The sequence below is a fragment of the Nicotiana sylvestris genome, chromosome 2 (genome assembly GCF_000393655.2).
Source record: "Nicotiana sylvestris chromosome 2, ASM39365v2, whole genome shotgun sequence".
In the NCBI taxonomy this organism is placed as follows: Eukaryota; Viridiplantae; Streptophyta; class Magnoliopsida; order Solanales; family Solanaceae; genus Nicotiana; species Nicotiana sylvestris.
This window is the reverse complement of record NC_091058.1, coordinates 50,189,749-50,202,595: the sequence shown is the minus strand read 5'-3', so window position 1 is coordinate 50,202,595 and position 12,847 is coordinate 50,189,749.

Below are 12,847 nucleotides of genomic sequence, written 5' to 3'. Positions count from 1 at the left end.
AATAGTCTTGCACTTTCATCTTTTTCAAAAATTCCTCTGCTTCTTCCTTGGTCACAGCTTTCTTCACCAATGCTGGGTTATCTTTTGAAGTCTTAGCTTTCCTTAACTCTTCGGGGGTAAAGCATCTCCCCGATTGAGTCAAACCATGGGTCTCACACACTTCATCTCTAACCTCTTTTCCCTGGTAAGTTACTGTCACTCGTTCATAATTCCACGGGACCGCCTTGATGTTGACTATCGGTAATTGAGTTACTGGTTTTATGATAACAGGCTTTGTGCGAGCACCCTTCACAACCACAACAGGTTTACTTGTAACCCCTGGTACCACCACTTTAGCTTTCTCTGGTTTCAGTGCAACAGTACTTGACGACCCTTTCTCGGCTACCACAGCTGGCATGCCATCTACCTCTTTTAACTGGACCACTGATTTCCCGCTAATTATCTTTTCCTTGGGACTGGTTTCACTAGAACGGATCATCATCACCATCTATGAGGGTTTCTTAGGATCCCCTCCCTTGTGTATCAACTCAATAATATGGGTCTCATGGTGAGCTGGCAACGGATTCTGGTTGATATTTGGTGCTTCTGGGGCTTGAACCTCGATCGATGAGTATCAATAAGCTCTTGCACAGCTATTTTCAGTTTCCAACACTTCTCTGTGTCGTGTCCTGGGTCCCCCGAACAATACTCACAACTCACCGAGCGGTCAAGATTTCTAGGAAGGGGATTCGGCATTTTGGCCTCGATTGGATTCAACATACCCAACTGTCTCAGCCTGTGGAATAGACTAGTATAGGATTCTCCCAACGGAGTAAAAGTCTTATGCTTCTGCAACCTCTCATTCTTAAAGGCTTGATTGGGTCGAAAACCTGTTCCAGGAGGATTTCTGTAGGTTTTTGGGGGTGGGTAGTTATTTTATGGAGCTTGGTATGGATTTTGGGGAGCCGGCGCACGCCATTGTGCGTGAGTGGGAGGTTGGGTATAGGTTTGTGCATGATGGACAGAAAAATGGGAATCTGGCAGTGGGTAGTAATGTTGTGGTGGGCTATATGGAGTGTGGGGGTAATTTTGGGGATAGGGTCGAGGTTGGTTGTAGTAATATGGAAGGTTCCTGGATCCAACCCAAGCTGCTGACTCGATCGTCGCAACATCCTCTTTCTTCTTCTTCCCGAGTACACCTCCAGTACCGTTTTGAATAGCCTGGGTGGTTTCTTTGATCGCTGAATAACTCATGATCTTGTTGGACTTGAGTCCCTCTTCAACCATGCCTCCCATTTTCACGACTTCATTAAAGTATTTGCCCACCGCTGACACCAAATGACCAAAATAAGTGGGCTCCAAAGCCTGCAGGAAATAATCAACACTCTCACTCTCTTTCATCGGAGGGTCAACCTTCGCTGCTTGCTCTCTCCAACGGAACCCATATTCTCGAAAACTCTCATCGGGCTTCTTCTCGATCTTTGTCAATGACAGACGGTCTGGGATGATTTCGAGATTATACTGAAAATGACAAGCGAAGGTTTGGGCCAAATCATCCCATGTGTACCACCTAATGTGGTCTAGTCTAGTGTACCATTCTAACGCCGATCCACTCAAACTTTGGCTAAAATACGCCATCAACAGTTCATCTCTGCCACCTGCTCCTCTCATCTTGCTATAAAATCCTCTTAAGTGTGCTACTGGGTCACCATGCCCATCGTACAAATCAAACTTGGGCATTTTGAACCCCGCTGGCAACTGAACATTTGGGAACAGACATAAATCTTTGTAGGCTACACTCACTTGACCTCCCAGCCCCCTTATATCTTAGAACGATTGCTCTAAGCTTTTGACCTCATATCTCGGTCTCTGCCGGGATATCAAGATGAGGAGTGTAAGGATATGGTTCTGGAACTTTGAAGGTGGGTTCAGGGGGATAGTACTGGTTATCGTGAGTTTGGAACAGGGGTTCACTGGAAGATCGGTGTAATGTCGCAGGTGGAGGTGCCACAAAAATAGGTGTAATTGGTGGGGGAGGGTACGGGACTTGTTTGGGTGGTAGAGCTTGAGAAGTATGGGAAGTGGTGCCTTGGCATTGTTGGTAGAGGGGAAAGGCTGGAGATGAGTTCACAGTGGGAGGTTCCTGAGGTTGAGCCAATGGTGGGATATAAGCGGGGTTAGCGGGATAGACTGGCGGTGGATGCCCTTCGCCCAAGCTTGGTACATTTCAGCCATTTGCTATTTCAGCTTATACATTTCTTCCCTCATTACATTAACGTCTGTTTCTTCCACCTATTTCGATGGGTCGACGATACTTGTTTCCGGTTCCTGGTCGACCATATTCAGCCTGACTTTCGATCGGGTGTTGTAAGAGTGAGTTGCCAGAATGCCAGTCAACTAACCACCTGCCTGGACTTAATACATCAAACAAACAACCTTCTTAGCGATTAGGCTTTAACAGATTTGTAACCACACATTGGGCGTGAATGCACCTAAATAGTTAACCGTCTCTATTATGTATTTGATCGGTTGCATGCGTCATCCCGGACATTTCTTTCTTTTAATTGCAAACATCCCCTTTTCTTTTCTTTTCTTTCCTTTCTTCTCATTCTGGCCTCTGTTCTCCCTTTGTTTTTACTCTCTCTTATTTTCTCTTTTTCTTTCTTGCTTTTCCGCTCTTTCCTTTTCTTTACTCTCTTGTTTTTTCCTCTTATTTTCTTTCCCTTTTTTATTCTCTCATTTTTTTTATTTGGTTGCGGTCGAATCCTATGGATATTGCCTACGTATCATAACCCTGTATGAATCAGACCAAGCGTAGTTCTTGGAGATAAGTGTGAAAGTAAAAAAAACATTTTTTGGGATTTTCAGTTTTATAAACACAGATGCTTCGATTACAAAGGCTCAATACTAACAAATTCCAAAAGACTAACAGACTCTGATGCAAAGACAACTTACAGACTCCGAAAATAAGCTATCATACTCTAAAGAAATAAAAACTCAAAAACAGAAAGAAAATACAAACTCAACATGACTTACAAACTCTGACAGAAAAGGAAATACAGACTCAAACAAAAAATCACGAATACAGCAAAGCTCCTGGTGCCCGTGGGACATCATTCGGTCTCACCATGGGCCTATGTGCAATATCCCTTTGAAGTCGGTCCAAGTCGTATTTGTTTAACAAAGGTCATCACCGCTGCAAAGAATGTAGTGCGAGTCATATCCTTACAGATGTGGCACTTCGTAACGATGTAGTCAGCGACGTTTCTAATTCTCTCTCTTATGACGCCCTTTTCTTGTAACAAACGCTCAATCTGCTGGGCCCTGGCCTCCAAAGTTTGCTCAGCAGCATAATTTTGTTCCTGAAGTTGTTGCAAATCTATTTCTAACTATGCCAATGCCGTATAACAATGTTCCCTTTCAATTTGGAAGTCTTTTGCCTGCTTGATCATTTTGTTTTCCGTGGTGATGACCTTTTTCTTTAACCCTGCGACCTCATCGTCGTACCTTTCTCTCAACTACTTAACCAGGCGTACCCGTTCGTCTGCGTTTTTAGCCAATTGTTTTTTAGCCTTGGCTAGTTCACTTTATGCTTTGTTCAAATCGAAACTATAGTCACTCACTTTCTGCCTTAGGTTAGCTATGAGTTTTTCATCCCTATTGCTTCGGGCTGGATTTTCTGCCGCTACTTTCATCTTCTGAATTTGAGCTCGAAGGGCTTCATTTTCTTTGGCTAGCCTTTTCTTTTCCCCTTCATCCGCCGCAATCTGCAAGCTACTCTCGAATTGAAGCTCCCTGATTTGCTTTTCCAATTTTCCTATTGTGGCCCTGTACTCATTCTCCTTAGCCACCCAAGCCCACTGTTCTTGTGATGCTTCAACGAATTCCTGAACGTGAGGATTTTTGGCTGGTCTTTCTGGTTTAGCCCTTGCAGTGTTCTTCTTTCTATACCAAGCAAGATAGGCGGGTGAGACTTCGCCTCTAGATAAATCACACACTCGAGTGTTTACTATAAAGTATTGGCATTCATTCCAAATAGAACGAACTGTCTCTTCATGAAATTGACCGTCAGAACTAACCTCAACCACATGCGTACTAAGATCTTCATCTGGATGCATCACCTGACACCTTCCCAACTGTCTCATCGCCCGGTAAGAAGCGTAAGTCTAAATACCTCGTAGACCCATCAGGAGGAAATAAGGACCAGTGGCGGGCATATACACAATTTCTTCAATAGGAAGCCAACCCAATGTCCATTCTATTTGCCCTGCAGTAATGGAGCGAAGGCAGGATACCCAATCTTCAAAACCCTCTGGCCGCTTAAACCCTGTAATTCTTGTGTCAAACTCTTCAATACAACTTTTCTCTGTGGATCCGTAACTCATATACTGAGGGCGACGACACAGGTGCTCGATCATCCACATCTGTAATAGCAAATTGCACCCCTCGAAGAAATATGCCCCAGCTTTACAGGCTGTGAGAGCTCGGTATATCTCAAACACTATCATAGGGGCGAGAATGCTCTTGGCATTGGTAATCAGGACCTTAACGACTCCGGCCACCCGCAAATTAATATTCTCGTCTTTTCGGGGAAATACCACAAGGCCTAAAAAAGCTACCATGAAGGCGAAACGCATATGCTCATCCCATTTTGTTTGGTTTCCTTTGCTACAAACCCCGCTTGCAGGATCATTGAACCCTCCTACATGCTCGTACCTCTGGTATATGAAACGTAGAGTAGCAAAACCATCCTCCAACTCGGAATATGATACTCCCTTGCTTATCTTTAGCAAATCCATGAACTTGTGAGAGTTAACGGCTCTTGGAGCGATCAGATACTTATGCCTCAACCCTTCAGTACTTCCCATATAACCTGCTATCTTTTCCAAGGTTGGGGTGAGTTCAAAATCCGAAAGTGAAACACGTTATGGGTCGGGTCCCAAAACGTAACCAAAGCCTTTATGACAACTCCTCTGGGCCTGATTTTTAACAACCCAGTGAGACCTCCTAAATGTATATTGACCTTATCTTGCTCTGATTTTCCCAGATCTTCCCACCACATGTGCAACTCCAAAGGGATCTTGTTCATGACTACTATCGGCAAACTTGGACTCGTGCTCATTCTGCACATTTATTAGGGTGATTAAGCAAAAATTAAGACTCATTTGACTCAAAGACAAAATTGACACACTTTTTCTTTTCCCCTTTTTTCAAAAAATAAAATCCGATTTTGCAAATACGGCCTTTCAGCACCTCGAAGACGAAGATTTTAAGGTTGTGTTGGCTAACCGGTGAAAACCTTGAAAAATGACCACAGGCAGTTGTTCTTGCAAAAATGGCCTTCCAGCGCCCTTTTAGGGACATTCGGCTATTTCTGACAAGAATGGCATCACCCTAACTATTTTCAAATAAAAGTAAATTTTTTGTTCTTTTGGATTATATTTGCAAAAAGGAAGTTGGACCCGATGGGGGTTGCCTACGTATCTCACACCCTGTGAGAATCAAACTGGCGTAATTCGGGCAAATAAAACAAACTATTTTTTTTGAAAACAAAACTCTTTTTTCATTCCATTGGCAAATAAAACAAACTAATTTCTCAAAAATTCGGCGCAGTTTCGATACTATTTTGGACATTGGTATTGTTTTTTTCAAAATAGGCGATTAACTCTCTTTAGCCCTCGTACTGCCATTTATTTCCAAATGCCCTCCTTTGAAAGAGCCGGTCAGCATGCAAATCCGAAGCAAATAAATGCACAAGTAGCAGGTAAGATGCATCAGGATGGTCTTTTGTTTCGGGTGCACCTGTCCTAGACAGACCCAACCCCTGTGTTGAGTCTCCAAAGTCAAATATGCACATGACGCAAACAAACGTTCCTACTAGGGATCCGGCATGAGGTATTGTTATACTAGGTTTAAAATCCTGGGTTTATTTGTTCTAGACCTGGCTTACCCGAGCGGACAACTCGAGCCGAGGAGGGGGCTGTGTACGGTAACCAAAGGATCATCCGGCTTTGCAACTTGTCCGAGCCTCGTTCTATTTGGGATTTGACACTAATAGAAAGAAGTCACGACCAGCGTGCACTCCTCATGAGAGAGAAGAGAGGGGTTTCGTAACAGTTTATATATACAGTTCAGATAATATCAAAGCGGTAAAAGCAACATTTAGCACATTAGGCCATAACATGTAATAAAATCAGATAATAAATAAAGCCAAATATAACAATTCATCTAAGCTCGAATTCTGAACCCTGAACCAGAGATTCTGGGTTCACTCCCCAGCAGAGTCGCTAGAGCTATAACACCTCCTTTTTCACCTACACCCATGAGAAGGGAGTATGATAAAGGGAGTTTTTCCAATTAAAGGACAATCGAAACGGGATTTATTTGTTTAAAGATTCAGAGTCGCCACTTAGGAGATTTATGGTGTCCCAAGTCACCGGTTGAATCCCGAATCGAGGAAAAGCTTGACTCTGTTTAATAGTACGCGAACCAAAAAACTGGGTAAGGAATTCTATTAACACGGGAGAAGGTGTTAGGCATTCCCGAGTTACGTGGTTCTAGCACGGTCGCTCAACTGTTATATTCAGCTTAATTATTTGATTTTAAACAAGTTTTAAACCTATGTGCAAATTCTGACTTATAATCGCTTCATTTAATTATTTAAAGAAGACTGCAACGTTATTAAAACATGTCTCGAACCACGTCACATAAATGCACCCGTGGTCCTTGACATACTTTAATATCGTTGAAATTTGGATTTGGGTCACACAAATGCGCACCCGAATTTAGGAAAGTAAATTTATTAAAATATCGTACCTAAAGCAACTACGCGTTTTTAACTTTGCGAGGACCATGGAAATTCACTAAATGGCACGCCTCGAATTCTAAATAATTTTAAAGACATAATTAAAGAGGGCCACGCAATTTGTCATTTTACTTGGCGTGGCGCGCCTCGATTCCATTTTTAAGAGTATATTCAAACTATAGCTTGAAGGGCCATGAGTTATGAGTTATCTAATTATGACTCACCTCCAATATATTTGATGGGCTTAATTAATTAACACTAGATGTAGTTAAAGGTTCCATTCAAACTAACTAGGAAGGCTTATGTGAGGAAAACTTAATTCATTACATAAAGGGCTTGGGCCAACCTAATTTGATACAAGAAAACACTTTTCGAACTGGGCCTCAAAGTGAGCCCAAATTATGAGCCTTGCAGCTGTTGAGTCAAGAACCAATCATCGAATCCCTACCCCGTTTGAGGCTGTCAGTGAATTCAACATGAGCCAAGGAAGGGACTGGTACCTGTACAAGAAAGCTTGGGAGTCGTTTTAACTCATCGTTAACCAGTTAGATAAAACCTAATAATGATCTGATCATGGAAGCACTCGTGAGTTCCAATTCCAATTAGTAACAATAGTCGATGGAATTTAACAATTTCAGTCTCATAACAGCACAGTTAATCATATTGCTCTTGTATAGAGGCTACCATATCTACTGATTTTAGTCATTCAATCATCTAATTAAGCGGGTTTCTGCCTAAAGTTATATGCAGAACTTCATCGTTGATTCAACTAAACGAACATGAGGTTTAAGCTTTCAGGCAGATTCGAAACTAAATGTCATGACAAAGTCTATTTATACATCATTGGTTTTCAAGTTACCAAGCATTCGACCAAAATTGAACCTCATGTCTATTTCAAATTAGACTTACCCTCAAGAAGCATTGTCACTGACCAACACACGAACATGAATATATACAAACTAAAGTTTCCAAATAAAGACAAAATTAAGCTCCTACAATAAGAACAAATGGCCAACATGCTTCAAGTCTTGCAGATTTTCATATCACAAGGTTCTTACATTGAGAAGCATTAAATAAGTACCTGAGATCACAAATAAGAGAGGGTAAGAATATCAGCAGCACAATAACAAAAAGCAAGGGTCAGCAGCAAAGCAAATCAACAGAATCGACCATCAGCTCCAAAAATCGAATTTCAAACCCAGAAGTTGAAATAAACAACCAGAAACCAATTCGATCCAAACAATGGACCTGGAAAACCTCAACCCAAGCTGATTTTAATCCATTTCTAAGGTTGACTAGTCAGGATTTGTTGTATCATCAGGAAAACTTCAGAAATTAGCCAAAGAACTCAATAGAACAGTACCCTTTCTGTATTTCTTCGTCTAGAATTTTCAGAGATTTTTAGCCCTTCCCAGTTTCTTGGGTCTGTATTTTAGCTCTTGAATCCTTCTAATTCTCCCTTGAATGACAAGGAAGAGATTCCTTTATAGGTAAGCAAATAGGGCAGACCCAAGGAGATACATTTTTGCTATTCAGTCCCTTTTTAGTTTTTATTTTAGCTTAAACAACCCTGGTTTAAATTCATATTTTGCCAAGTAGTCCCCTCCCTCAGCTTCCTAGAAGCTTCCCAGACAGTTACAAGTAGCTTCCCTCACTAAGACTACCCAAACTAACCCCCATACCCCTGTTATTTTCCTTAAACCACAAATGAGACATGGGTCAAATTAACCCACGGCTGAATTTACTCCAAGAAACCAAACCAATTTGGACGGGCTGCTCTTTGCCAAATGGACCAAAGACAAACCAAAACCCAGACGAACACTTATCTATTTGAAAAGAAAAATTTGCAAGCCATGATAACATGAAATTATTTCAAAGCAAATCTACTAACTTACTGATCAATTAACGATGACTAGGCAAGGATTTAACTCAGTTGAAGTAACTTAATTTAAAAAAAATAACTTGGATGTCTAAACGGAAAACAAGATCGGAGAATTATCCATGCTATTAACACAACGGACTAAAGAAATCAGAAAATAAACTTTCACGAAGAAGAGAAGGACAATGACCGGAAGACCAATCTAAACTCAAGAGATTAGTCGAGTTTCAACCAGACTAATATAAGAAGATTAAGCTAAAAAAAGGGGAAAAAGAAGAGAATAAGACAATCAAAAAGCAAGAGAATATAAGAGAAGAAAAGAGCTTACCAATTTAGACTCGGAATCCATCAGAGAAAAAGCCCTAACAAAGCTAAGGTCGAACATTTGAATCCGAACTTCAGACCTCGAAGAACGGTGCCTTCTGCCCATGCATGTACCAGGATTGACGAAAGAGTGATTTTGAACTTTTGGGGTTGACCTCAGATTTGAGATTCACGGAGCTCCGGGCCGATTCGAAGGAGAGTAGTTGTGGATTTGGCATGAGGGGATCCTGGGGGTTGTGGGGTATTAGTTTGGGGTTGAACGGAGGCGGCGCCGCCACCGCAGAGCACAAGGGTGGCGCTAGGGCTTTCTTTCAAAACCAGATTCGAGACTTTCTGGGTTGATTCGAGGCAAACGGAGGGGGAATTTGGAATTAGGGGCTTTTGATAGTCATGGGGTGTTATTTTGGGAGTGGTTTTAGGAGGCGCCTCCGGTGGATGGTGGCGGAAAAGGGGCGGTTCCGTTAGGGTTAGGCTTGGGTCTCTGATAGACGGGGGTATTTGGAACGATGAAATGAGGGGGGGTAGGGCGCTAGGACATATATATATCAAGTAAGGGCTCAGTTGCGAACCATTTGATCAGCTGAGATCAACGGTCCAGATCAACAAGAAAAAACAGCGTCGTTTGACTTTGTTGGGGGATTTGGACCGGGTGAGGCATGGGTTTGGGCTGGGTACTGGGTGATTATGTTTGGGCTGGGGAAATCTGGGTTGATTTTGGCCCAGATTTAAACCCTCTTATTTCTTTCTTTTTCTTTTTTTCCAATTTAACAATTCTTTTTTCTTTTTTTCCAAAAATAAAATTAAATCCTAAACCAAATTATCCTACCATATTAAATTAATTAACCCTAATAATTGTTACTACAAATAGTTAAAAACCAAATTAAAGGAAAAACTACTAAAATTCAAAATTAAAATTAAAAGTGCAAAATAAACTATTTTTGTGATTTTTTCCTGTTTTTATAAAATAATTTGTCAATTAATCCTAAAAATGTAAAATTAAATCCTAAATGCAAATGCAACATATTTTTTGTAATTTTCATTAATTAAATAAAGTAAAAATGCACAGACAAATGCAAACAATTACCAGAAAATGTCACGACAATCCCCAAAATTGCAAACACTGAAAGAAATTATTTTGTTTTAGATTTATGAGAGTAATTCATATAAGGAAAAAATCATGTACTCACAGTCATGCCTCAAACAACCATCATTGTCAAATACACTTAGAATACACAATAGAGGTAGAACAGGCAGAAGGAGGATGCTAAATAAGTATTGAACTAAACACAAGCAGTAGGCAGACAGGAGGAAAAAGTTAAACAAACACATTGTTGTGGTGTTGAATCTTAATTAGAACATACCAGTTCAAAGAAAGCAAATAGAGAGAGAAGCTGGCAGCAGGATTTGCAAACAGGCCACATGTAACAAGAGATAATACTTTTAAATGTGAGTATGAGTTTAGAAAATTACGAGTGTTGGATATTGTGTTAATGAAAGAGTCATGTATTTATAGTGTGAAAAACAGACAGAAATAAGGTAAGAAAAATAATTATGGAACTGGGTATCAATTAAAACAATCAGTATAAGACTTCCTTTAATTAAGGAATTCAGACTTAAACGATAATGAGCAAAAGTTATTTAAGGAAAGAAATCAAATAAGCATCTTGTGCAAAATAGGCAATTAGGGGTAAATACATAGGAGTTTAATTAAGGGCAGAGTTTTGAAATACACGGTTAAAATAAATAAGGTAAGAATCAATTAGTACAAGGTAAATCAAGGAATCAGAGATTTGTAACTACTGGTCCATGAATAAACCAAGTCATAAAGGCTAAGGAAAGCTTTCGACTCAAACCAAGTAACTGGGCAATCAACAAACAAGGAAAGAAATCAATCAGACTTGCACAAAAGGAAGTCTGAAATCATTCAAAAAATTAAAAGCCATTTAGAGGGGAATTTCAGCACATATAAAGAGTACACAGGTATTAGGCATGCGAGGCAGTATTTAGGACGAATAAAAAGTGTCATGCAATTGCACAATCAGTAAGTAGTAGACTGTAGGAACATGGTAATCATAGGGTAACTCAGCAATGGAGAAGAGAGAGTATCAAATAGCATACAAAGGGTCCAGTAGATGGACCTTAGAAAAGTTTAGCAGGGAATCAGAATCATATAAAGAAACCAAGGTTTAAACAAAGATTTCAAGACTCAGTTGAGCAACAGATGAAACATCTTCAGAAACTTGAAATAGGTCCAAAGAAAGTTAGGGTTTTTGAAATCAAACAAGTTCAGAGATGAAGAACAAGCAAATCACAGCAAGAGAAAAAAAGGAGCAACAAGAACCGAGTGGGAAAATCAATAGTGATTGAAAAGGGCAATAGTGAAAAAAAAAAAAGAAACTGCAAAGTGAAAAGAGTTGGTTAAGGTCAGAATAAAACATGCAACTGTTCAAATACATAGTAGAAACTTTTAACTGTTTAGGTGCATTGCATCCCAAATGTGTGGTTGCCTATCTGTTAAAATCTTAAACACTAACAAGTGTGCTATTGTCATTGAGCATACTCTCGATTTTGTTACCCCACCATTTGTCTTTGTCGATAGCATAGACTCGTTCAATGTGGTGGTAAATCTCTCCACCCAGCTTCCTTCTTCCCTCGATCGCCGGAATGGTCTAACGACTATATATGGGGTTGCTACCGTCGCCGTGAATGATCGCTTCCTGGTGATTCCATTCGAATTTTACTGCTTGATGCAGTGTTGATGCTACGGCCCCAGCGACATGAATCCATGGCCTTCCCAGTAGTAAGTTGTAAGATGCTGGCATGTCTATAACCTGGAAATTGACATCGAACCATGTTGGTCCCATCTGCAAGCATAGAATAATCTCACCAATGATGGACCTCTAGGAACCATCGAAGGCTTTCATATTGATAGCTCCATCTTTTATCTCGTGTAGTCCTTTACCCAACTTCTTAAGTGTTACCAACGGACAAATGTTGAGACTGGAACCTCCATCGATCAGGATTCTGGTGATAAAATAGTCTTCGCATTGCACGGTGATGTGCAATGCCTTGTTGTGCCCCAACCCTTCAGGTGGCAGCTCGTCCTCATGAAAGGTGATCTTATGTCTCTCCAGCACTTGTCCTACCATGTTAGACATTTGCCCACCAGTTATGTTACTTGGTACGTATGCTTTACTCAACACCTTTAACCGAGCATTCTTGTGTGCCTCAGAATTCTGTAGCAAAGAGAGAATGGATATTTGTGATGGCGTCTTGTTTAACTGGTCGATGACCGAATACTCTTTGGCCTGTATTTTCCTCCAAAGGTTATCTGGACCTATCTCAATGATGGGTGGCCGGTTAGAGGCCTGCTTGCTTGACTCAACTAGATGTTCAGGGGTATAGACTCTACGAGTTCTTGTCATACCCTATGCTGCAACAGTCTCTTCGAACCTGACCTTGCCTTTCCTCCTTGCCTCGGTTGTATAGTCCCAAGGTACAACCTTTGTATGGAATGGTGTCATGGTCGACATTGACATTGGGATCAACGTGGCTATCCTCACTCCGAACGAAGCATATGCCTTGGGTAGCAAAACTGCAACCTCAAATGGTGCGGGTACATTTGCTGGAGACACGATTTTAACATCAATTGGCGTCGGTGTCTTTGCGGATGACGTTGCTTCAAACTCAAGTGGCACAGACATATTCACCTTAGCATCCTCAGATGGTTGAATCTGGACTATGATTGGATTGAGAGTAATTATTGGTTTCTTTGGGTCATCACCTTCTGTAATCAACCCATTGATCCCTCGGGATCCCAGTCATCTTCTATTTCAGTCATGTGTATACCTCCACCCTTA